This window comes from Bos grunniens, chromosome 23 (assembly GCF_055505025.1).
Source record: "Bos grunniens cultivar Pamir isolate PY7600 chromosome 23, Bosgru_T2T1.0, whole genome shotgun sequence".
Lineage (NCBI taxonomy): Eukaryota > Metazoa > Chordata > Mammalia > Artiodactyla > Bovidae > Bos > Bos grunniens.
In genome coordinates, this window is record NC_141187.1 from 39,606,371 (window position 1) to 39,631,703 (window position 25,333).

The 25,333-nt window shown below is 41.4% G+C and overlaps 1 long non-coding RNA gene across 4 annotated transcripts in view; it reads left to right on the forward strand.

Moving 5' to 3' along the window:
- Window positions 1–23,977, forward strand: part of LOC147347668 (uncharacterized) — a 31,443-nt gene extending 7,466 nt beyond the window's left edge. The window contains exons 1-3 of one of the 4 annotated variants that reach the window (XR_015152438.1): window positions 781–962; window positions 1,784–1,965; window positions 10,451–23,977. This is a non-coding gene — a long non-coding RNA (uncharacterized LOC147347668). Of the gene's footprint in view, window positions 1–780; window positions 963–1,783; window positions 1,966–10,450 lie in introns of those variants that run through there. The other 3 variants (XR_015152437.1, XR_015152436.1, XR_015152439.1) reach the window with 3 other exon arrangements.
- Window positions 23,978–25,333: the final 1,356 nt, after the last annotated feature.

Genomic DNA, 25,333 nt, shown 5'->3' on the forward strand with positions numbered 1-25,333 from the left:
TTGCTGTTCTTAGTAGGTTTTCATATCTCAGTATATTATGAAAGATAAGGATCTTGTCAGAAGGAATTGAGAAACTAAATGATGCAGAGAAAATACACGGAATTTGTTAAAATAGAGTGTTTATGTCATGTCAGGGATCACTGTTGGTCCTATATATTTTGAGCTTGATGGCAATATAGGTTAAAATTTTAGGAAGCCTTTCTTTCCCAGCACTCTGTTCATAACTCCACCTTATTAATTGTTGTGTGAGGCATTTAATGAACACATCCTTCTTTCTCTGGGCTAGGACTGATTTGCCTTAAAGTACATTCTCCTGGGGGTCTCCCAGGTGGCGCTAGTGGTAAAGAACTCACCTGTCAATGTAGGAGATGTAAGAGATGTGGGTTCGATCCCTGGGTTGGGAAGCTACCCTGGAGAAGGGCATGGCAACCCACTCCAGTATTCTTGCGTAGAGAATCCCATGGACAGAGGAGCCTGGTGGCCATCATCCATAGGGTTGCAAAGAGTTGGACGTGACTGACGCAACTTGGCACACATGCGTGCACATTCTCCTGGATCTCTACAAGCAGGGAGTAGGGTTGCATGCGGGACTACCTCTTGTGTTGGTACACAATCTTCTGGATACGCTTCTTACCTTCGGCTCTCCCCACGTGGAATCCGACTAGACACACCATCACCATACTCCCTCGGGGGCTAGGGTTCTGGCACATGGTCTGGGCTCTGCCCATCAGACTTCCACATGTAAGTGCACATGAAGACACTTCTGGCATCACTGAAGATGAACGTCTCGGCAAGCGTGGTGGCAAAGGTGTTCTGTTTCTTGGTGTCGGTGCTGGCAAAGTGTCTGGTACCCAGCTCTAAATGCCACAGTGCCAAGTGGTATTTACCAGGTGTTTCCATAGCGAAGAACCTGCGTGGCTGCACAGCTCTCTGGTCAGATCTCTGACCCTTTGGAAAATCCTGTGAGTTACCTAACACCCTTTAATAAAAGCCTTTTCTTTTCCCATTACCCAGAATGGATTTTGTGTGTTTGCTTGCTATTAAGAATCTTAACCATTGCACAGGTGTTACATGCTTTCTAATGCAATTAAGAGTAATGGAACAGTTTTTTAAGTAGTATTGCAGAGGCAGTACTTATCTCCCAAGCATCCATTTGTCCTTTTCTTGGCAAAACAGCTCTTTCTCTTGCCTTGCATATTGAGCGAGATAATTCAAGGAGTTGCTTGCTGCCTTATTTCAGCCACAAGAAGGGAGCCAGATCCAGGGTGAATATGATACAATGGAAAATGTAGCAAACAGCCAGAAAGAGATCATGTCCTTGACAATATCCTTGGGCTACCAGATCAACTCAACTCTGAAGTCCACCTAGATATGGACTTACTTGACATGGAAAGTCTCTTAACTTACTGAACTATCTCTTTTTTTTTTTTTTTAAAGCAGCAATGTGAAGGACAAGGGAAGCCTGGAATGCTGTAGTCCATGGGGTTGCAAAGAGTCAGACACTACTTAGCCACTGAACACGACAATGATGCTACTGACATGACTCACCAGTATTTTATAAACTATGAGGAAAGTAAAAAGGCTTCCAGTTAAACTGACACCATGTTTTTGTTATTTAGAATTTTTGTTTTGTACTTCTTGCAGCAGCTCTTTTATACATATTTAGATGTTCGTGTTTGTCATTTATGACTTCAGTGCTTAGATACTTGTAAAGGAAAATGTCAGGGAAATAAATTTGTCAAGTATTCTAACACTCCTTCACATTCTCTGTTTGGCCCTTCAGATCTGTTTGCTTTTTCCTGCCTGGCTCTGTGTCGTCTGTGGCTGACCCCTGTGGACTGGATCTTCCAAGCTTGGTGCCAACTGGATGCTGGTTGGTTCAGCCAATGAAAGGCACCATCTGGAGCCCAGAGGACACGAGGAAAGGGAGGCTGGGGCATTTCTTCCAGCTGTGCCAGTGTCTCTGTTAGTAGCTGTGACCCTCCAGGACTACATCTTCTCCAGTTCTCACTGAGTTTCCTATTAAGATTTCCTTCCCTTATTTCCTCTAGGGCTTGCTTTGTGGCTCAACTGGTAAAGAATCCACCTGCAGTGCAGGAGACCCAGGTTTGATTCCTGGGTCAGGAAGATCTGCTGGAGAAGGGATAGGCTACCCACTCCAGTATTCCTGGGCTTTCCTTGTGGCTCAGCTGGTAAAGAATCCACCTGCAATGAGGGAGACATGGGTTCGATCCCATTACCGTGGAGAAGGGAATGGCTACCCACTCCAGTACTCTGGCCTGGAGAATTTCATGGACTATATAGTCCATGGGGTCACGAAGAGTTGGACACGACTGAACAGCTTTCACTTTCCCTTATTTCCTCAGTCTTAGGAGTAGTAATGGCTTCTTGGTGGGACCACATTTATTTATTTATTTATTGGCCATAAATATCTACTTTTTTTTAAATTTAATTTTATTTTTAAACTTTACATAATTGTATTAGTTTTGCCAAATATCAAAATGAATCTGCCACCGGTATACATGTGTTCCCCATCCTGAACCCTCCTCCCTCCTCCCTTCCTATACCATCCCTCTGGGTCGTCCCAGTGCACTAGCCCCAAGCATCCAGCATCGTGCATTGAACCTGGACTGGCATCTCGTTTCATACATGACATTTCCATGTTTCAATGCCATTCTCCCAAATCTTCCCACCCTCTCCCTCTCCCACAGAGTCCATAAGACTGTTCTATACATCAGTGTCTCTTTTGCTGTCTCGTATACAGAGTTATTGTTACCATCTTTCTAAATTCCATATATATGTGTTAGTATACTGTATTTATGTTTTTCCTTCTGGCTTACTTCACTCTGTATAATAGGCTCCAGTTTCATCCACCTCATTAGAACTGATTCAAATGTATTCTTTTTAATGGCTGAGTAATACTCCATTGTGTATATGTACCACAGCTTTCTTATCCATTCATCTGCTGATGGGCATCTAGGTTGCTTCCATGTCCTGGCTATTATAAACAGTGCTGCGATGAACATTGGGGTACACGTGTCTCTTTCCCTTCTGGTTTCCTCAGTGTGTATGCCCAGCAGTGGGATTGCTGGATCATAAGGCAGTTCTATTTCCAGTTTTTTAAGGAATCTCCACACTGTTCTCCATAGTGGCTGTACTAGTTTGCATTCCCACCAACAGTGTAAGAGGGTTCCCTTTTCTCCACACCCTCTCCAGCATTTATTATTTGTAGACTTTTGGATCGCCATTCTGACTGGCGTGAAATGGTACCTCATAGTGGTTTTGATTTGCATTTCTCTGATAATGAGTGATGTTGAGCATCTTTTCATGTGTTTGTTAGCCACCTGTATGTCTTCTTTGGAGAAATGTCTATTTAGTTCTTTGGCCCATTTTTTGATTGGGTCATTTATTTTTCTGGAGTTGAGCTGTAGGAGTTGCTTGTATATTTTTGAGATTAGTTGTTTGTCGGTTGCTTCATTTGCTATTATTTTCTCCCATTATGAAGGCTGTCTTTTCACCTTGCTAATAGTTTCCTTTGATGTGCAGAAGCTTTTAAGGTTAATTAGGTCCCATTTGTTTATTTTTGCTTTTATTTCTAATATTCTGGGAGGTGGGTCATAGAGGATCCTGCTGTGATGTATGTCAGAGAGTGTTTTGCCTATGTTCTCCTCTAGGAGTTTTATAGTTTCTGGTCTTACATTGAGATCTTTAATCCATTTTGAGTTTATTTTTGTGTATGGTGTTAGAAAGTGTTCTAGTTTCATTCTTTTACAAGTGGTTGACCAGATTTCCCAGCACCACTTGTTAAAGAGATTGTCTTTAATCCATTGTATATTCTTGCCTCCTTTGTCAAAGATAAGGTGTCCATATGTGCGTGGATTTATCTCTGGGCTTTCTATTTTGTTCCATTGATCTATATTTCTGTCTTTGTGCCAGTACCATACTGTCTTGATAACTGTGGCTTTGTAGTAGAGCCTGAAGTCAGGTAGGTTGATTCCTCCAGTTCCATTCTTCTTTCTCAAGATCACTTTGGCTATTCGAGGTTTTTTGTATTTCCATACAAATTGTGAAGTTATTTGTTCTAGCTCTGTGAAGAATACTGTTGGTAGCTTGATAGGGATTGCATTGAATCTATAAATTGCTTTGGGTAGTATACTCATTTTCACTATATTGATTCTTCCAATCCATGAACATGGTATATTTCTCCATCTATTAGTGTCCTCTTTGATTTCTTTCACCAGTGTTTTATAGTTTTCTATATATAGGTCTTTAGTTTCCTTAGGTAGATATATTCCTAAGTATTTTATTCTTTCCATTGCAATGGTGAATGGAATTGTTTCCTTAATTTCTCTTTCTGTTTTCTCATTATTAGTGTATAGGAATGCAAGGGATTTCTGTGTGTTGATTTTATATCCTGCAACTTTACTATAGTCATTGATTAGTTCTAGTAATTTTCTGGTGGAGTCTTTAGGGTTTTCTATGTAGAGGATCATGTCATCTGCAAATAGTGAGAGTTTTACTTCTTCTTTTCCAATTTGGATTCCTTTTATTTCTTTTTCTGCTCTGATTGCTGTGGCCAAAACTTCCAAAACTATGTTGAATAGTAATGGTGAAAGTGGGTGCCCTTGTCTTGTTCCTGACTTTAGAGGAAATGCTTTCAATTTTTCACCATTGAGGATAAGGTTTGCTGTGGGTTTGTCATATATAGCTTTTATTATGTTGAGGTATGTTCCTTCTATTCCTGCTTTCTGGAGAGTTTTTATCATAAATGGGTGTTGAATTTTGTCAAAGGCTTTCTCTGCATCTATTGAGATAATCATATGGTTTTTATTTTTCAATTTGTTAATGTGGTGTATTACATTGATTGATTTGCGGATATTGAAGAATCCTTGCATCCCTGGGATAAAGCCCACTTGGTCATGGTGTATGATCTTTTTAATGTGTTGTTGGATTCTGATTGCTAGAATTTTTTTAAGGATTTTTGCATCTATGTTCATCAGTGATATTGGCCTGTAGTTTTCTTTTTTTGTGGATCTTTGTCAGGTTTTGGTATTAGGGTGATGGTGGCCTCATAGAATGAGTTTGGAAGTTTACCTTCCTCTGCAATTTTCTGGAAGAGTTTGAGCAGGATAGGTGTTAGCTCTTCTCTAAATTTTTGGTAGAATTCAGCTGTGAAGCCGTCTGGACCTGGGCTTTTGTTTGCTGGAAGATTTTTGATTACAGTTTCAATTTCCATGCTTGTGATGGGTCTGTTAAGATTTTCTATTTCTTCCTGGGGACCACATTTTTTTTAAGTAGTCCTTTCATCAAAGTCTTTTTTATTTGACTCACCGATAGGGAAATCTGATTCCTGACAGTTCTCCGAATGGCACAGAATCCGGTCTATTCCAAATCTTTTTCTTTCATGCTTTCTCCCATTACTTTCATTCCCTGTACCATTAAGAATGTTGATGATGCAGCATTTATCGGAGGAGTGGTCATTCTTTACTATAGTAATATCATCAAGATTTAACTTGAAGAGGCAGTCACATTCCTCTTAAGTACCTAATTCTGCTGCCCATGTGCCTGTGTGCTCAGTCGTGACTGGCTCCTTGGGACCCCATGGGCTATAGCCTGCCAGGCTCCTCTGTCTATGGGGATTCTCCAGGCAAGAATACTGGAGTGGGTTGTTATGCCCGCCTCCAGGGGATCTTCCCGACTCAGGGATCGAACCCACATCTCTTAAAAGTCTCCTGCATTGGCAGGCAAGTTCTTTATCACTAGCACCAAAGCCAGGCAAAAACTTCTAATCATTAGAAAGAAGACATTTACATGCTCTACATAAAAGTAGTTGTTTTAGTTGCTCAGTCGTGTCTGACTATCTTGCAAACCCACGGACTGTAGCCTGTCAGGCTTCTCTGTCCGTGGGATTTTCCAGGCAAGAAGACTGGAGTGGGTTGCCATGCTCTTCTCCAGGGCATCTTCCTGACAGGAGTGGAACCCGTACCTCCTGCAGTGCGGGCAGATTCTTTACTGCTGAACCACCAGGGAAGCACATGTTGTTGCCTACGTGTGTGCTCAGTCGTGTCTGACTCTGTGCAACCCTATCGACTGTAGCCCCCCAGGCTCCTCTGTCCAGGGGATTCTCCAGGCAAAAATGTGCCAGTGGGCACATCCTCCAGGGGATCTTCCCAACCCAGGGACTGAACCTGCATCTCCTGCATTGGCAGGCAGGTTCTTTGCCATGAGTGCCACTGGGTGCCCATACGGCTGCTTTGCAATAGCAGATTTCTCTTATGCTCTCGTGCACATCTGTGCCATCTCTCCCATGTCTGTAGCTCTCCTACTCAGGTTCAGGCCTGGCAAGTGTTCTCAAAATAGCCCTGCCTCCAGCCTGTCTATCCTCCTGCTCGTCTGTACACCACTGTCACCACTACTCCTCTGGCCAGTGCTACTCAGAGTGTTGTCCGGACATCATTCCTGGTCTGCTGACGATTAGTAGTCTGGATGAGAGAAGCACAGATACTGAAGCAAGTGTTTAGAACCCGACGAAGGGCGAACTGGTAGACCCTGTCCCCACTTTCAGCAAGTCTTACAGCCAAGAAACAGACATAGACTGTAATGGGGAAGAAGGAGGTGCTCTGGAGCATGCAGTGGGGCTCTGTCTCCGATTTGGAAGCACAGGGCAAGCTTGTGGAGGAGGGCCATGTCAAGCCTGGGTCCGAAGAGATGGTTCCTGTCGGTTGTGGGTGGAGGGCAACGTGTGTTCTCCTGGTAGAGAGGTTCGGTGGGTTCCAGGCTGGAGTGTGAGGCCGAGGAGATAGGTTGGAGTGGCAAGACAGGGCCCATCACGCCCTGTCGTGGACAGCTTTATGTGAGTAGTTAGCAATGGGAACACTCTGAAGGGTGCTATAGAGGGCAGTGACAAGTACGGACCACTCATTCCCAAAACTTGCTGATCAGATGTGTAGTTCAGAGAAGTGAGGAATCTGGATTTATGAACTGGGATACTGAGACTGATATATGTGCACTGCCATGTGTAAAACAGATAGCTAGTGGGAAGCTGCTCTGTGGCACAGTGAGCTCAACCCAGTGCTCTGTGATGACCTAGATGGGGCGGGATGGGGTGATGGGGAAAGGACGTTCAAGAGGAAGGGGGTAGATGTATACATATAGCTGATTCACTTCGTTGTTACAGCAGAGAGTAACACAACATTGTAAAGCAACTGTACCTCTAATAAGAATCAAAACAAAAGAGAAACTTGGGTAAGACTTGAAAATTAGGTTTAGTCACTATTAGAAATCCATATCAAAGAGGGTTTCAAGCAACAAACTCTAAATTATGGCTATATTAATAGAAAATTGAGTATAGTAATATAACAAAGTTTATGCTATGCTATGCTAAGTCACTTCAGTCGTGTCCAACTCTGTGCGACCCCATAGATGGCAGCCAACAGGCTCCCCCATCCCTGGGATTCTCCAGGCAAGAATACTGGAGTGGGTTGCCATTTCCTTCTCCAATGCATGAAAGTGAAAAGTGAAAGCGAAGTTGCTCAGTCGTGTCCAACTCTTAGCGACCCCATGGACTGCAGCCTACCAGGCTCCTCCATCTATGGGATTTTCCAGGCAAGAGTACTGGAGTGGGGTGCCATTGCCTTCTCTGTAACAAAGTTTAGGGAGCCAGTTAAAAGAGGTAAAGACTTCAGCACATTTACTGAGTCTATGAGTCACTGCATTAATCATGCAGTCATAACGTTGGTGGGCATAATGAGACATGTTTTGGTTTTCTTGTTTAAACTTGCAAACAACAAGGTGGGATTTTCGGTGTGTTGATTTGTTTAGTTTTGATCAGCCAGATTGTTTTTTTTTAATGAATTTATCTATTTGATGGCAGCAGGTTTTAGCTGTGACACAGGATCTTCAGTTGTCATTAAGGCATGTGCGATATTTAGCTGTGACATGTGAGATCCAGTTCACCAACTAGGGATCGAACCCAGGCTCCCTCCATTGGGGAGGGCAGAGTCTTAGCCATTGGACCACCAGGGAAGTTCCCCAGATAGTTTTTTTAACTCATTAAAATAGTTTCTTGACCTTAATTGCTTTAAAATTTTTAAGCCTTTTCTCTATTGTGGATCCATTAATTTGTAGGTGGGCAAACTACAAAAGAAAAGAGGTGGACTTCTAGATTTTGCCCTTTTTCTACCAAGTCTCATATGTCAGATGCTATGCAAGCTCTCCTTTGGAGCCCTGCATTAGTTTTCTCAGGCTGCTATAACAAATTATCAAAGCCTAAAGGCGTGAAACAATCCAAACATATGATGTTCTGGAGGTCAGAGGTCCAAAGTGGGTAGGTAGGGCTACTTTGCTTCTGAAGGTTCTAGGGGAGAAACCAGTACCTTGCCTTTTCCAGCTGCTAGATACTGCCTGCATTCCTTGGCTCCCATCTGCATAGCTCAGTACTCCAACCCTGGCCTCTGTGTTCACATCTTTTTCTGCCTTTCACCCTCTTGCGTTCCCTTTATAAAGATCTTCATGATTACATTGGGGCTGCCCAGATAATCCACAATTATCTTCCATCTCAAAGTCCTTAACTTAATCACACTGCCAGGCCCCTTTTGCCCTGTAAGATGAACATATTTACAGGTTCTTGGGAATAGGGCATGTGCATCTTTTGTGGGGGTTTCTCTGGTGGCTCAGTGGTACAGAATCTGCCTGCCAACGCAGGAGACACAGGTTCAATCCCTGGTCCGGGAAGAGCTCCCAGAGAAGGAAATGGCAACCCACTCTAGTATTCTTCCCTGGGAAATCCTATGGGCAGAGGAGCCTGCTGGGTTACAGTCTATGGGGTGCTAAAGAGTTGGATACGACTGAGTGACTAAACCACAGTCTTTGGTGGGGCAGAACACTATTCAGCTGAATAAACTAGAAATTTATTATTTTTGTTATTTAATGTTTGGAAATAAAGCAAAAAGTTAGGAGACATGTTCTTTTAATGTTAAAACTGAGGCTTTAAAAAACAGGTTCACCCCAACATTACTTTATCTAAGGTGTATATCTATGTTTGACTTTGCTGTTATTGTTAATGAAAGGTTCAGACACTGGGCAGCACATGAAAGCTTGTAAAGCTATTCAGGGAGAGATGCAAGTTAACTGTTGCCCAGTAGAAAGGATAATTCCAAAGGTTTTGATTTTATAACTCCATGGGTGACTTCCCTGGTGGTCCAGGGGCTAATACTCTGCACTCCCAATGCAGGGGGCTGAGGTCTGATCCCTGGTCAGGGAACTAGATCCCACCTGCCCCAACTAGGAGTTCAAATGCTGCAATTAAAGACTCCACGTGCAGCAAGGAAAACAGCTAAAACCTGGCGCAAGTGAGTAACTATTTATAACTCTATAGACCATTAGCCAGTTTCTCCCTCTATTTCAGCAAACTTAAACTTTTTTCCTAGTAATATATCTCTTCTTATTATTTTCATTTTGATCAGTTTTACCATTTTAATGGTTAAACTCAATTAGCTGGATACATTTTTAACACTGATCCATTTTGCATTTGTATGAGGGCCATGGTTTTAACTTTCCGACAATTATACTTTGACAGTGAATTTGTCTGCTAAACTACATTAGGTGGCCCAGTAGGAAACTGTATATTAGAAGATATTCACTAGTCCCTCCAACTCTAAGAGTCTATAATGATCTCTCCCTCTGATCTGTACTCCCAGACCAATAGTACTCTCTCAGGGAAATAGAGTATAGACTGAATTTTCTTTCTACATGTTGAAGTTTCAGTTTTATTCTGTGGAAAACACGATTAATTTTCTATATGTCACCATTTTTCTGACTGATCTATGGAGTTGTTGGCAATTGTGATGAATAGCTGATCTGGCACACTATAACATTTACATAATAATAACTTACTTAATGGAGCTTGACAATCAGCACAACTGAAAGGTGGGTAAGAAAGAGAATCTAGCAGGCTGGGAACTAGGGAGTTGGCACGTCTGGCTTGAATTCGAGGAGCAAAGCGATGCTGATGTGACTGTTAATAGGTAACGAAACCAGCGTGCAGTGTGAGAGGTGCAAGGTAGTCTACCATCATAAACTGTTGGGGAACAAAGATTAAATACTCTTGGTTTAGAAATAAAGAGGGGAATTCACTACTGCTGACCTTCTTTTGAGAAGTAATTAGAGATGAAATGTAAATTGTCATATAGAAACGGTTTAAAAGATGTATGTTACCTGTTCCGACAGTTTAAAGTGTGGCATTTTTAAAATAGTAAGAATTTAGATATGTCAATAACTGCAGAAAGACATAAAAGGGTATTGTATTAGAATTCTGTGGACAAACTTGCACCCCATCAGCCACTCAGACAAACATAGCACATTCCTAAAGCAAAGGAATGTAGCAATGCAATATTAAGACGGCAGAGTCTATGGTGGTTCCGTGTAACTGTTCTCTGATATTATTTACCAGAGAATATAAGAGTTGGACTGTGAAGAAAGCTGAGCACTGAAGAATTGATGCTTTTGAACTGTGGTGTTGGAGAAGACTCTTGACAGTCTCTTGGACTGCAAGGAGATCCAACCAGTCCATTCTGAAGGAGATCAGCCCTGGGATTTCTTTGGAAGGAATGATGCTGAAGCTGAAACTCCAGTACTTTGGCCACCTCATGCAAAGTGTTGACTCATTGGAAAAGACTCTGATGCTGGGAGGGATTGGGGGCAGGAGGAGAAGGGGACGACAGAGGATGAGATGGCTGGATGGTATCACTGACTCGAAGGACGTGAGTCTGAGTGAACTCCGGGAGTTGGTGGACAGGGAGGCCTGGCATGCTGCGATTCATGGGGTCGCAAAGAGTCGGACACGACTGAGCGACTGAACTGAACTGAACTGATTCTTAAGAAAGGGCTTTCTAAGTGGCTTAGTGGGTAAAGAACCTGTCTGCAATCTGGGAGACGCTGAAGATACAGGTTCGATTCCTGGGTCGGGAAAATCCCCTGGAGGAGGGTGTGGCAACCCACTCCAGTATTCTTGCCTGGAGAATCCCAGGGACAGAGGAGCCTGGCAGGCTACAGTCCATAGGTCACAAAGAGTCAGACGTGACTGAGCACAGCATATTCTTAAGAAGGAAAAAAAAAAAAAAAACTGCCACTCAGTAAACACTACAAGGCTGTAAGGATTGTACCCTCTCTGTATAATATTTTTCTGTTTAATTTGGTAAGAAACATGAAAAAAGGCAAGTAATGCCTCAGTGATGAGGCAGGGTAAATGATGAGAGGAGATATTAGAGACATTGGATTAAATAGCACCGACTGGTATCCCCTTGCCTGCAAACTGCACTTCGATTTTTCTTACCTCTGTTTTCATTGGACTTCTCAGTCACTTTCAAATTTGCACTTGTACTTTTTTTTTGTTGTTGTTAAATTCTCAATTATAATCTTTACTTATTTTTTATGTATCTTGGCTCTCCATTAAGGATTTGTTTCTAGAGATATCTTGAGCCCCTTAGAAGTTCTTTTTTTTGCTTGTTTTTGCTTTTTAAATTTTTTTTTTTCCACCACAGGTATACATGTGTGCACTTGTACTTTTGATTTACATGGCGTATGTTTATTTTCATATATTTCAATCCAATCGGTACTGTTTATCTCTTACTAAAAGACAAATCCTTTTCTAGTAATGCCCATACAAGCAGCTGCCCCTGTGTGTCACTGCCGTGAAGACAGAGTTACATGCGCTGGGTGGGGGTGAGGACGTATGAGAGGGTCCTAACCAGACAGACCACCCCACACAGCTTTCTTTGGTAGGAAAAACCACTATTGCCTCCCTGTTACCTTAAGGCAAGAGTCTAAGAAAGGGCATGTTCTAGAAGTGGGCAGAATGTTCAAGGGACTACAGTGGTGGATTTTTTTAATGTCAGAGAAAGCAAAGTCTAGTAAAAACGTTCAAGATACTCCCTTGAGATGATGGTATTAGAAAATGATTTCTGGTAGAGCGAGGCAGAATTTAAATTAGGCTGCTGCAGATACCTATAGATAGCATCAAACAACTTCCATTTGGCTGCCTAGGTAGCAAATGACGGCCCCTGGATGTGATCAAAGCCCCCCTCCGTTCTCGGGGGTTCCCCCATGAATTGAACCCATCGTAGCTCATTTAGATGCCGCACAGCGTTTGGCAGGGCACAGGAGTTGCTTTTCCTCCCAGTGCTTAACCTCTTTTCCCCAGATACAAATGTCAATATTGGATTTAGTCTGGTTGAATGAATGTGTCAGAGGGGAGATTAGTGACTGGCAGCCACAAAAGGGTTTTTCAATTGGCAAAAGTAAATTTCTCACAAATGAATCAAAACAGTTTGAGGTGGAATAGAAGCAAGGGGAAAAAAAAGCCTTGCCAAGTTGAGTCAGGATGCCTCATTAAATGGATCTGAAAACTTCAGCATGGGCATTTTATCGAAGCTCCTGGACTCACACAGCAGGGAGCAAGGGATGAGGGAAAGAGGACACACACACTTTAATATCTTCAACAGGGCATTTCTGTGAAAAGTCTCAGTGTTTTTTATTTATAGCATAAAACCATCCACGTGAACCATTAACTTCAGATGACTGCAGTGCCGAGCTCATTATAACAATTCTTAGACCACTGAATGTGATCAACTAAAATGATGTAAGTTTTAATTTTCACCTGTGATTCCATTCGTGTCTTTTGAAATTGGTTGTACTGCTTGCTTTATTGTTTGCCTTGGATGCCTTTTTTTTTTTTTAAACAGTCTTACATCTCTAATGTGACTGGTTGAGAATAAATGCTGGTGGTTCCCACTACAGAATCACCTTTCTTACCCAATTCCCACTTCTGGCATAATTACTAAAGTCTTTGTGTCTGTGCTCACGTTAAAGCTCCTAGTTGTTTTCAATAATATGGGCATGTTTACCTCAGGAAACCTGTGTTCTAGGGTGGAAGGAAAAAGAATAGATAGGCTTTGGGATGTAGTTATTGGATAAATAATAAAAAGCAGTTCTGAATTATCCTTTTTAGGTTTAGTGAAACATGTTAACAGTTATAAACTTAGACATCTCAAGAAAGGAACTTGAAGGTTATGGGAGAAGGGCACAAGTATCAACTTACCTTCTGGTCTACTCTGTAGACTCTCTGAGAGCTGATAACAGAATGTTTAGAATGTTTCAAATCCTCAGGAAACAGCATTTTCATTACTACCCACTTCAGTTAAATCTTCTAAATTTGAAGCTTTTTTCCCAAACGACTGAAGAAAGCAATCAGTCAATTTGCTAGTCTAGAGTCAGAGACTGAGCACTCGCGCGTGCGCGCGCGCGCACACACACACACACACACACACACACACACACACACACAGTCGGAGCATATGGCTGGCCCTTGCTGACTCCCTGACTTTTTCTACATCAAAAAATACACAACATCCAAAAAGTCTCTATTTTATAAGGTGAATTAGGAGGCTTTATTCTTCTAATAATAAAGAATAATCAGGCTACATGAGTGAGAGTGAGATTTGTACCAAAAAGAGTGTGATTATGTGACCCAAAACCGATGTCTTGACTACACAAGGTTCATTCTCCTACCTGGAGCAGATTCAGAGGTTTGACAGTGGAAGACTGGTATGGTGGCTGCATATTTAACTGAGAATTTTGCTACTTCTCTCTCAGTATTCTGCCACCCTTAGCCTGCTGCCTTGACAGGAGACAAGGTACTTGCAATCTAAAAGCTTGAAGAGGCTCTTCTGTAGGAGACATGTACACAGAAATTTAATTATAATAAATTAATAAAATTATAGGGACATAGAAATAAGAGGGATTTTTTTCTTTCTAAGAGAATTTAGGAAAAATCATAATGAACAAGTAGGAAATAATGTGTGCAGAGGGGAGGAGAAATAACGTAATTATTTTTTTGCACTCCTCTTTCTCTCTTATTTCTCATAGTTAACCAATGAATATGACCTGACAATTCTTTCTACAAAGTTCCTTTTCAGTTTTTTCTTTCCCTTCTTCCACATCTCCATTGCTACTGCCCTGCCCCACCCCCTCCTGAGCTAGTGCAGATTTTGAAATGGTGTTCTCCAATTTTTCTTTAATATTGTTCTCATATTGTCATTTTCCTTTAAAAATAACCAGGAGCTGTCATTGATTATAGAACAATTTTGAAATGCTTTAGCTTGGCATCCAAACCTCTTCACAATCTTTCCAGTGTTTTCTATAAAGACCCAGCTAAATTATTCCCTTCATAGTCCTTCGGATCCTGACTTCTGCATCTTTATACATATTCCTTTTTCTCCTTAAAATGCCTTATACATTCATGTTAAGAAACTATCAATTCCTCTACCTCAAATCCATTAAAATGGCTACTATTAAAAACAAAAAAACAAACAAACACACACACAAAACCCCCGAAAGTAACAAGTATTGGTAAGGATGTGGAAGAACTGGAACCCTTGTGTGCTGTTGATGAGATTAAAATGGTGCGGCTGTTATGGAAAATAGTATGGCAGTTCCTCAAAAATTGAAAATAAAATTATCACATGATCTAGAAATTCTATTTCTGAGTATACATCCTAAAGAACTGAAAGCAGGTACGTCAAGAGAAACTTGTACATTCATATTCATAAGCAGCTCTATTTATAATAGCCAAAAGGTGGAAGCAACCCACGTGTCCTTCCATAGATAAGCGGATAAACAAAACATGGGGTATACACACATGGGAATATTATTCACCTTTGAGAAGAGGGGACAGACACTCTGACACGTGTGACAACACTGATGCACCTTGAGGACATTATGCTAAATGAAATGAACCAGTCACAAGAGGACAAACTCTGTGTAATTCCACCTCCATGAGGTACCCAGAGTACTCTACTTCATGGAGACAGAACAGGGAATTGTGGTTGCCAGGGACTGGGGGAGGGGAGACAGGGGAGTCATTGTTCAACAGTATGAGTTTCAGGTATGGAGTTTCAGTTTTGCAAGACGAAAACAGTTCTGGAGATGGATGATGGTGATGGTAGCACAACAATGTGAACGTACTCAATGCCTCTGAGCTGTATGCTTAAAAATGCTAAATTTCATGTTATGTGTATTTTAACACAATTTATCCAGTCCATCCTAAAGGAAATCAGTCCTGAGTATTCACTGGAAGGACTGATGCTGAAGCTGAAACTCTAATACTTTGGCCACCTGATGCAAAGAACTGACTCATTTGAAAAGACCCTGATGCTGGGAAAGACTGAAGGTGGGAGGAGAAGGGGACGACAGAGGATGAGATGATTGGACGGCATCACCAACTCAATGGACATGAGTTTGAGTAAACTCCGGGAGTTGGTGATGGACAGGGAGACCTGGTGTGCTACACTCCATGGGGTCGCAAAGAGTCGGACATGGCTGAGCAACTGAACTGAACTGAACACAATTTAAGAAAAATCTACTGATTCTTTTGGAGGCAGCTCACATTCTACTTGTATTTTGAAGCTTTCCCCAATCCATTCCAAGTTGAAATATCTGTTTTCCCCCAGATCTATGTTGGGGGAGCACTTTTCTTTGCTTTAAAATGGGAACATCTGTTTTTCCTCATCCTGTGAGTCACTCCTCTTCTGATAGGTGAGTTTGGGAGAAGAATCTGAGCTTATTTAAGCCACAGAGATGAGCTTTTCTCCCTTATCTTCTGTTGTGAGAGGGTGTGCTCTGTGGGTAAACTCAGCAGGGTGGGCTTTGCCCCACTGGAGCAGTCCATAGCTGTCTGTTTGTGTCATTCATTCGGGGTAAATCAAACTCTTGGAGATATGAGGAGCATGTCTAGCCACGGAGCTCTATCACATTATTTATCGTTAAGAAAGTTGGTTTTTTTTCATCATTTTATCTGTCTCCTGTATCTTACATTTCAAGTGTATCCAAACTCTGTAGAGAAAGGGGTGTTTTATATTGACTGTCTGCAACCTTAACAATACATATATCACATTAACCACGTTTGTCAGTTTCCTTCAGCTTATTGCTGTAGTAACTGCCCACTGGTCACAGGCACTGTGGCCTTGCCCCAGACTGTTGTGCCCTGATGGATTACAAAAGGGTTACAGATCCATGTTTTAAAACAAGTGGAAATTGGCAGCCACAAGCCAAAGGCAACCGGTAGTGATGAGTTTGGGGTTCGTTTTTTTTTTTTTTTTTTAATTAATTACCAACATTTACAAATGGAAAGATTTCAAGGAACAACTTGACTGCTGGATTCTCTTGAAGAAGTAGATTAGCTTTGGGTCTCTGTGTGTACAAGTCTTCTGGAGTTGATCAACTGCAGCCCCTTGAAACAGACATTTTTTCCAATTTCCCACTGATCTAATCTCTCCTTACTCTATATTACCTACTTGGCTCTGTAGGCACTCATATGTGCAACTTTGGTCTACCATTTTTGATGTTCCCTATAAGCACATCCTGAGGCCAGCAAGTTCTTTGGGGGCTGAAGTGTCTGCACCAACTTCTTTACAGCTTTGAGACACCTCTTTTTATATTTCTTCTTAATAGTACTTTTGGGACCTTGAGAATGGATCCTCACAGCTAAAGTAGCTTAGATTTGCTGGGAGGCATAGAGTACAGAAATGACCCACCTCTCCCCCTCAGCCCTCATGTTTACCTAACAGGGGTTATTGGGTCATCTGGAAGCTCTCCTTTATCCTACTGCTGCTGCTGCTAAGTTGCTTCAGTCGTGTCCGACTCTGTGCGACCCCACAGACGGCAGCCCACCAGGCTCCCCCGTCCCTGGGATTCTCCAGGCAAGAACACTGGAGTGGGTTGCCATTTCCTTCTCCAATGCATGAAAGTGAAAAAATAAAGTGAAGTCACTCAGTTGTGTCCAACTCCTAGCGACCCCATGGACTGCAGCCTATCAGGCCCCTCCGTCCATGGGATTTTCCAGGCAAGAGTACTGGAGTGGGTTATCCTAGACCACCTTTGAAAGCTCTGGGAGAACCTCCCAGAGCTCTGAACCTACCCCTGTACCAGAGTTATGAACCCAGAGTGGTAACCAGTGGGCACTGAATTTTGGTACTCAAGCAAAGACGACTGGGACTTCCTAACAGTCCTCTGCTGTTTTGCTGTGGCAGATTCCACCCTGGAAACTTGCAGCATGGGGCCTCAGCTGTCCTTAAGTGCCAATGTCCCCCAGAAACCTTCTGCAATGAAATAATTAGGAACATCTCAGCTAAGTGTCTTGGACGGCCAGTTAAACTTAGAGAATTCTCATAACTTTGACCATATTGCCCTCTCTCACTATGAATCAACTGAGGTGTCCACAACCCCAAGCTATTACCTCATTATTGCTAAACAACTCTATAATAATTTTCACTAGGACAAATGAAAAAGTTAGTGACTTACTAGTTACTCTCTTTGCTTCTTTGCATTCTTTATGAGTTTCCAATGCATTTAGCAAGCAACTAACTCAGCTGTAGCTGATATTACTTCATTTATTGGGTCCGAGGTCAGAGCTAATATCAGCTATATCAATCTTTGTGTCAAAAATATTTGCACAGTTCAGGACACTCTACTTTGATTAGGTGTAGCTGGTTATGTCCCAGGAAGAGGGCAAGGCAATCCACTCCAGTATGCTTGCCTGGAGAATCTCATGGACAAAGGACCTGTCAGGCTACAGCCCATGGGGTCTCAAAGAATCGGATATGACTGAAGCAAATGAGCACTCACGCACGCGTGCAGCTGGTTGTGTGAAAGAGAGTATGGAAGCCAAAGTAACAACAGAAAACAATCTGAGTGCAATATGTAACAGGTAGTGTGTCCTAGGGACTGCTGAAAGTGCTTGATCCTTTGACAACTCTGGCAGTAGGTGCTACACTGTTTCCCCATTTCCCAGATGAGGACACTACGGCAAAGAAGAGTTAGGCAGCAACTCAGGCTCATGAAGCCAGGAAGTGGCAGAGGTAGGGTTTGAGCAAAGGCAGTCTGGCTTGAGTTCACACTTTAAAACAAAAATCTATCTTTACCATATAGAACTGGATGGGTCTCCATGGTGAAGCTGAACTCACTTTAGCCTCACTTTGTGGTAGTTTCATGAAAATGAACATATATATAATTTTAAATATAGTGATACAGAATATAAATATATTATCAATCAATATATACAATAAATGGCTTTGTATCTAGACTATGCAAATAACTTTTACAACGCAATAATAAGAAGACCAAAACTGGGAAAAGACAATTGATAAAATGATGTATGAATGACCAGTTTTGTTGTTCAGTCACTTAGTTGTGTCCAACTCTTTGCACGCCCCATGGACTACAGCACTCCAGGCTTCCCTGTCCTTTACCATTTCCCAGAGTCTGCTCAAACTCATGTCCATTGAGTCTGTGATGCCATCCAACCACCTCATCCTCTATCATCCCCTTCTCCTGCCTTCAATCTTTCCCAGAATCAGGGTCTTTTCCAATGAGTCGGCTCTTTGCATCAGGTGGCCAAAGTATTGGAGCTTTAGCATTAGTTCTTCCAATGAATATTCAGGGTTGATTTCCTTTAAGATTGACTGGTTTGATCTCCTTGCAATCCAAGGGACTCTCAAAAGTCTTATCCAACACCACAGTTCAAAAGCATCAATTTTTTGGTGCTGCGTCTTCATGATCCAACTCTCCCATCTGTATATGACTACTGCAAAAACCGTACATTTGAGTATATGGAGCTTTGCTGGCAAAGTAATGTCTCTACTTTTTAATATGCTGTCTAGGTTTGTCATTGGAGAAGGCAATGGCACCCCACTCCAGTTCTCTTGCCTGGAAAATCCCATGGATGGAGGAGCCTGGTAGGCTGCAGTCCATGGGGTTGCGAAGAGTCGAACACGATTGAGTGACTTCACTTTCACTTTTCACTTTTATGCATTGGAGAAGGAAATGACAACCCACTCCAGTGTTTTTCCCTGGAGAATCCTGGGGATGGCAGAGCCTGGTGGGCTACCGTCTATGGGGTCTCACAGGTCGGACACGACTGAAGCGACTTGGCAGCAGCAGCAGCAGCAACTAGGTTTGTCATAGCTTTTCTTCCAAGGGGGAGGGTCTTTTAATTTTATGGCTGCAGTCACCGTCTACAGTGATTTTGGAGCCCAAGAAAATAAAATCTGTCACTGTTTCCATTTTTTTCCCCATCTATTTGCCATAAAGTGATGGGACCGGATGCCATGCTCTTAGTTTTTTGAACGTTGAGTTTTACGCCAGCTTTTTCACTCTCCTCTTTCACTTTCATCAAGAGGCTCTTTAGGTCTTCTTCACTTTCTGCCATAAGGGTGGTGTCATCTGCATATCTGAGGTTACTGATATTTCTCCTGGCAATCTTGATTCCAGCCTGTTCTTCATCCAGCCCAGCGTTTCTCATGAAGTACACTGCATATAAGTTAAATAAGCTGGGTTATAATACACAGCCTTGATGGACTCCTTTTCCTATTTGGAACCAGTCTGTTGTTCCATGTCCAGTTCTAACTGTTGCTGCCTGACCTGCATATAGGTTTATCAAGAGGCAGGTCAGGTGGTCTGGTATTCCCATCTCTTGAAGAATTTTCCACAGTTGATTGTGATCCACACAGTCAAAGGCTTTGGCATAGTCAATAAAGCAGAAATAGATGTTTTTCTGGAACTCTCTTGCTTTTTCCATGATCCAGCGGATGTTGGCAATTTGATCTCTGGTTCCTCTGCCTTTTCTAAAACCAGCTTGAACATCAGGAAGTTCACGGTTCATGTATTGCTGAAGCCTGCCTTGGAGGATTTTGAGCATTACTTTACTAGTGTGTGAGATGAGTGCAATTGTGCAGTAGTTTGAGCATTCTTTGACATTGCCTTTCTTTGGGATTGGAATAAAAACTGACATTTTCCAGTCCAGTGGCCACTGGTGAGTTTTCCAAATTTGTTGGCATGTTGAGGGCAGCACTTTTACAGCATCATCTTTCAGGATTTGAAATAGCTCAACTGGAATTCCATCACTTCCACTAGCTTTGTTCATAGTGATGCTTCCTAAGGCCCACTTGACTTCACATTCCAGGATACCTGGCTATAGGTGAGTGATCACACCATTGTGATTATCTAGGTCGTGAAGATCTTTTTTGTACAGTGCTTCTGAGTATTACTGCCACCTCTTCTTAATATCTTGTGCTTCTGTTAGGTCCGTACCATTTCTGTCCTTTATTGAGCCCATCTTTGCATGAAATGTTCCCTTGGTATCTCTAATTTTCTTGAAGAGATCTCTAGTCTTTCCCATTCTATTGTTTTCCTCTATTTCTTTGCATTGATTGCTGAGGAAGGCTTTCTTATCACTACTTGCTATTCTTTGGAACTCTGCATTCAAATAGGCATATCTTTCCTTTTCTCCTTTGCTTTTCACTTCTCTTTTTTCACAGCTATTTGTAAGGCCTCCTCAGATAGCCATTTTGCCTTTTTGCATTTCTTTTTCTTGGGGATGGTCTCGATTCCTGTCTCCTGTACAATGTCACAAACCTCCGTCCATACTTCATCAGGCACTCTATCAGATCTAGTCCCTTAAATCTATTTCTCACTTCCACTGTATAATCATAAGGGATTTGATCTAGGTCATACCTGAATGGTCTAGCAGTTTTCCCTACTTTCTTCAATTTAAGTCTGAATTTGGCAATAAAGAGTTCATGATCTGAGCCACAGTCAGCTCCCGGTCTTGTTTTTGCTGACTGTATAGAGCTTCTCCATCTTTGGCTGCAAAGAATATAATCAATCTGATTTTGGTGTTGGCCATCTGGTGATGTCCATGTGTAGAGTCTTCTCTTTTTGTTGGAAGAGGGTGTTTGCTATGACCAGTGTGTTCTCTTGGCAAAACTCTATTAGCCTTTGCCCTGCTTCATTCTGTACTCCGAGGCCAAATTTGCCTGTTACTCCAGGTGTTTCTTGACGTCCTACTTTTGGATTCCAGTCCCCTATAATGAAAAGGACATCTTTTTTGGGTGTTAGTTCTAAAAAGTCTAGTAGGTCTTCATAGGACTGTTCAACTTTAGCTTCTTCAGTGTCACTGGTTGGGGCATAGACTTGGATTACCGTGATATTGAATGATTTGCCTTGGAAACAAAAAGAGATCATTCTGTCATTTTTGAGATTGCATCCAGTTACTGCATTTCGGACTCTTTTGTTGACCATGATGGCTGCTCCATTTCTTCTAAGGGATTTTTGCCCACAGTAGTAGATATAATGGTCATCTGAGTTAAATTTACCCATCCCAGTCCATTTTAGTTTGCTGATTCCTAGACTGTCGACGTTCACTCTTGCCATCTCCTGTTTGACCACTTCCAATTTGCCTTGATTCATGGACCTAACATTCCAGGTGCCTATGTGATATTGCTCTTTACAGCATCGGACCTTGCTTTTATCACCAGTCACATCCACAACTGGGTGTTTTTGCTTTGCCTCCGTCTCTTCATTCTTTCTGGAGTTATTTCTCCATTGTTCTCCAGTAACATATTGGGCACCTACTGACCTGGGGAGTTTGTCTTTCAGTGTCCTATCTTTTTGCCTTTTCATACTGTTCATGGGGTTCTCAAGACAAGAATGCTGAAGTGGTTTGCCATTCCCTTCTCCAGTGGACCACATTTTGTCAGACCTCTCCACCATGACCCATCTGTATTAGGTGGCCCCACACAGCATGGCTTAGTAAGGTGGCTTAAAAAAAAGGAATGACTGAAATGACATGCTACACATTCAACTTAAGAAAACCCAAAGTAAATTTAAAGAAATGATAAACAGAAGAAATTAGTAAATAATAAACAAAGATATGAGAGGGAATATCAATAAGGCCCCAAACTGGTTTTCCAAGAAACTAAACAAAATTAATTTCTGAAAAGAAAAAGAAGAAATGACACACATATCCAGTATTAAAAATGAAAAGGGTAGATGTAGAGATAATAAAAACAAGGATATTGAATTAATAACTTTAGGCTAAAAAAAAAAAACACACATTCAAAGTAGACAATATCTTAGAAAAATCTGAATACCAAACCTGACTTAAGAAAAGATGGAAACTCTGGAAGGATTTGTAACCAATAAAGAAATTGAACTGGGAGTTAAATATATACTTTCTCTAAACTTTACACTTTACACAAAAATATTTAACAGGAAAGTTCTAAAACACATCTCATGATCGAAGATTCAGATCCTGTGAACACTTCTACAGGATAAGAAAAAAAGGAAAATCCAAAAACTCATTTGAAAACTAAGCTCACTTAAATGACAGTGTAATAATAGAATATTACAGGCTAGTCTTACTTAAGGACATAGATCCTGAAATTTCCAACAAAGTACTAAAAAAAAAATCCATCAATGTATTCAACTATTTGATTTATCTGAGACATTAAAGAATGGCTTAATATTTTTTAAAAATGTAATTCACTATTCATTCCATTAAAAAATCTAAGACTAAAATACATCTTGGTAAATGCGTGGTAAAAGCAATTGGTAAAATTCAACACACATTTAAATGTACTCTAGATGACTAGAGATAGAAAGATATATTCTTTCCTGATGGAGGACTTTTACCAAATATCATACTTAATGGTTGTCAAAGCTTATTATTAGGTCAGATCATACAAAATTTCTGCTTCTTCTCTATCAGTCAAGATTAGTATTAGAATATGTAAAAGTGGCTAGAAATCAATAATAAATATACAAACAACTCAATAGAAAAAAAAGAGCAAAATAAGCATTGTTGTTTATTCACTCAGTTGTGTCTGATCTTTGCAATCCCACAGATTGCAGCATACCAGGCTTCCCTGTCCTTCACTATCTCCCAGAGCTTGCTCAGACTCATGTTTGTTGAGTTGGTGATGCCATCTAACCATCTCATCCTCTATCATTCCCTTCTCTTCCTGCCTTCAATCTTTCCCAGCATTAGGGTCTTTTTTCATGAGTCGGCTCTTTGCATCACATGGCCAAAGTACTGGAGCTTCAGCTTCAGCATCAGTCCTTCCAATGAATATTCAGGGTTGATTTCCTTTAGGACTGACTGATTTGATCTCCATGCAGTCCAAGGGACTCTCAAGAGTCTTCTCCAACACTACACTTCAAAAGCATCAATTCATCAGCACTCAGTCTTCTTTATGGTCCAACTCTCACATTCGCACATGACTACTGCAAAAAACCATAGCTTTGGCTATATGTACCTGTGTCAGCAAAGTGACGTCTCTGCTTTTTACATTGCCATGATAAGACCTAGGTGGCTGTGGTTGGAGCAGTGACAGCTCAGTCCCACCTATCATTCAAAAACTCCTGAAATATTAATCTGTCATTCCAGTAAGAATATTTTCCCTACCTTCTGAGCATGTGGAGGAGATTGCTTCCCAATTACAGTTCATGCCCTCTTCCCTCACCTTCCCACTAAATGTCCAGATGCTTTCACCTAATTTGTGAGTTAATTTCATTTAATTTGGAGAAGGGAATGGCAACCCACTCAAGTCTTCTTGCCTGGAGAATGCCATGGACAGAGGAGCCTGGCCGACTACAGTCCATAGGGTCACAAAGAATCGGACACGAATGAGTGAACTAACAGTTCAATTAATTATTTTTATTGCATGTTCTCAATATTTACTAGCATCCACTTGATTGACAAGTCAGTCTTCCATCTGCTCTATTCATTCTTTCAAAGCATTTCTCACAGATACTCCTTCAGCATCTGCTTGCAAACTTCTGCTGAAACTGGATCACTACCTTCCTGCCATGTAAAGGTATTAAAGGGTTCTACTAGAAGAACACAATTCTTTATTTTAGAAATCTGACCTAGAGCAAGCTTATGAGATACATGAATACACTGTGGCAACCTGGATCGGTATAACATAGAATAGGTGGTTTAATCAGCAGAAATTTATTTTCTAACTGGGAGCCTGGGAGACTGCAAAGTCCAAGATCAAAGCCAGCAGGATTCAGTTTCTGATGAGGGCTCTCTTACTGACTTACAGATGGCCGCCTGCTCTTTGCATTCTCACTTGGCAGGGAGAGAGAATTGTTCAGTGTCTGTTCTTATAAAGGTACTAATTCCATCATGAGGGTCCCACTTTATGACCTCATAAACAACTACCTCTCAAAGGCCCCCATCTCCTAATACTGTCACATTGAGGGTTAGGATTTTAACATTAATTTTAGAAGGACACAACTAAGTCAAGAGCACAACTTATAAAATGACTCAGAACTGCTTTTTGTATTTGAGATCAGAGATTTTTATTCTTTAGGGAATATTTTTATTCTGTATCCCTTTAGGGAGCTCATCTCTGATGCCTTGGTAATTACTTTTGCCAAGAAATGATCATGAAGTAAAGATTCTTTCTCCTGAACTCTGGCATTTTCTGCCTCAACTCTGGCACTGTGTTTGGGGTGATGGTATGAAAAGTGAAAGTCACTTAGTCGTGTGCAACCCCATGGACCCCTGTCAGGCTCCTCTGTCCATGGAATTCTCTAGGCAAGAATATTGGAGTGAGTAGCTGTTCCCTTTTCCAGGGAATCTTCCCAACCCAGGGATTGAACCCAGGTCTCGTGCACTGCAGGTGGATTCTTCACCATCTGAACCACCAGAGGTTGATGGTAGGTATACTGTGGGACAGTCTTCACTTCCATGAAACAGAGAAAGCAGGAAAATTCTCATTACTGGATGCTGCCCCCGATTCTTCAGCATATGAGTAATGAGTTAGTACTATTTACCTAGAAGGTTTATAATGATTATTTCATGTTTTAAATTCAATCCTGATTTTTCTGCAAATGCAGCATTCAGAGGAAAAGAAAGAACTCAGCTGTCTGTACAAACATATGGAAATCAATGATAAATGGGCAGAGATTGCACAGTATATTTATTAACCAAGCTTGTATAAATCATAATTTTTCAACCATTTATTAAACTAATAGGATTGTTTTGGGAACATCAAAGAAATCTTTATTAGGTAAATAATCGTGTTTATCCACTCAGTTATGGGGAAAAGCAAATCATTCACACTGCATTTACTCTGCCTCATCAGATTTCATTTCTCTTAAATGTCAGCCGTTGATAATTTTTACCAAACAACCTAGGAAAAAAGCCAAAATTTCCATCACCTCTTTAGTGCAGGAAAAGGATTGCTGTTTGTTTCTCGGATTCTCATTTCTTTCTTAATGATTCTTCCATATGGAACTCAAATTTAGGTAGTTGGCTTTGCTGGCCAGCTCTCTCTTCCTTCTTTCTTGATTCATCCAATGCCAGTCTTTATATTATCTAACCACCCAGGCACATCTCAGTGGCTGCTTTGTTAATTAAGCATGAGCCAGATCCCCTCAGCACCTGAGACGATTCCCTCTGTTTCCACTCTTCTCCATCATGTAACCAGAT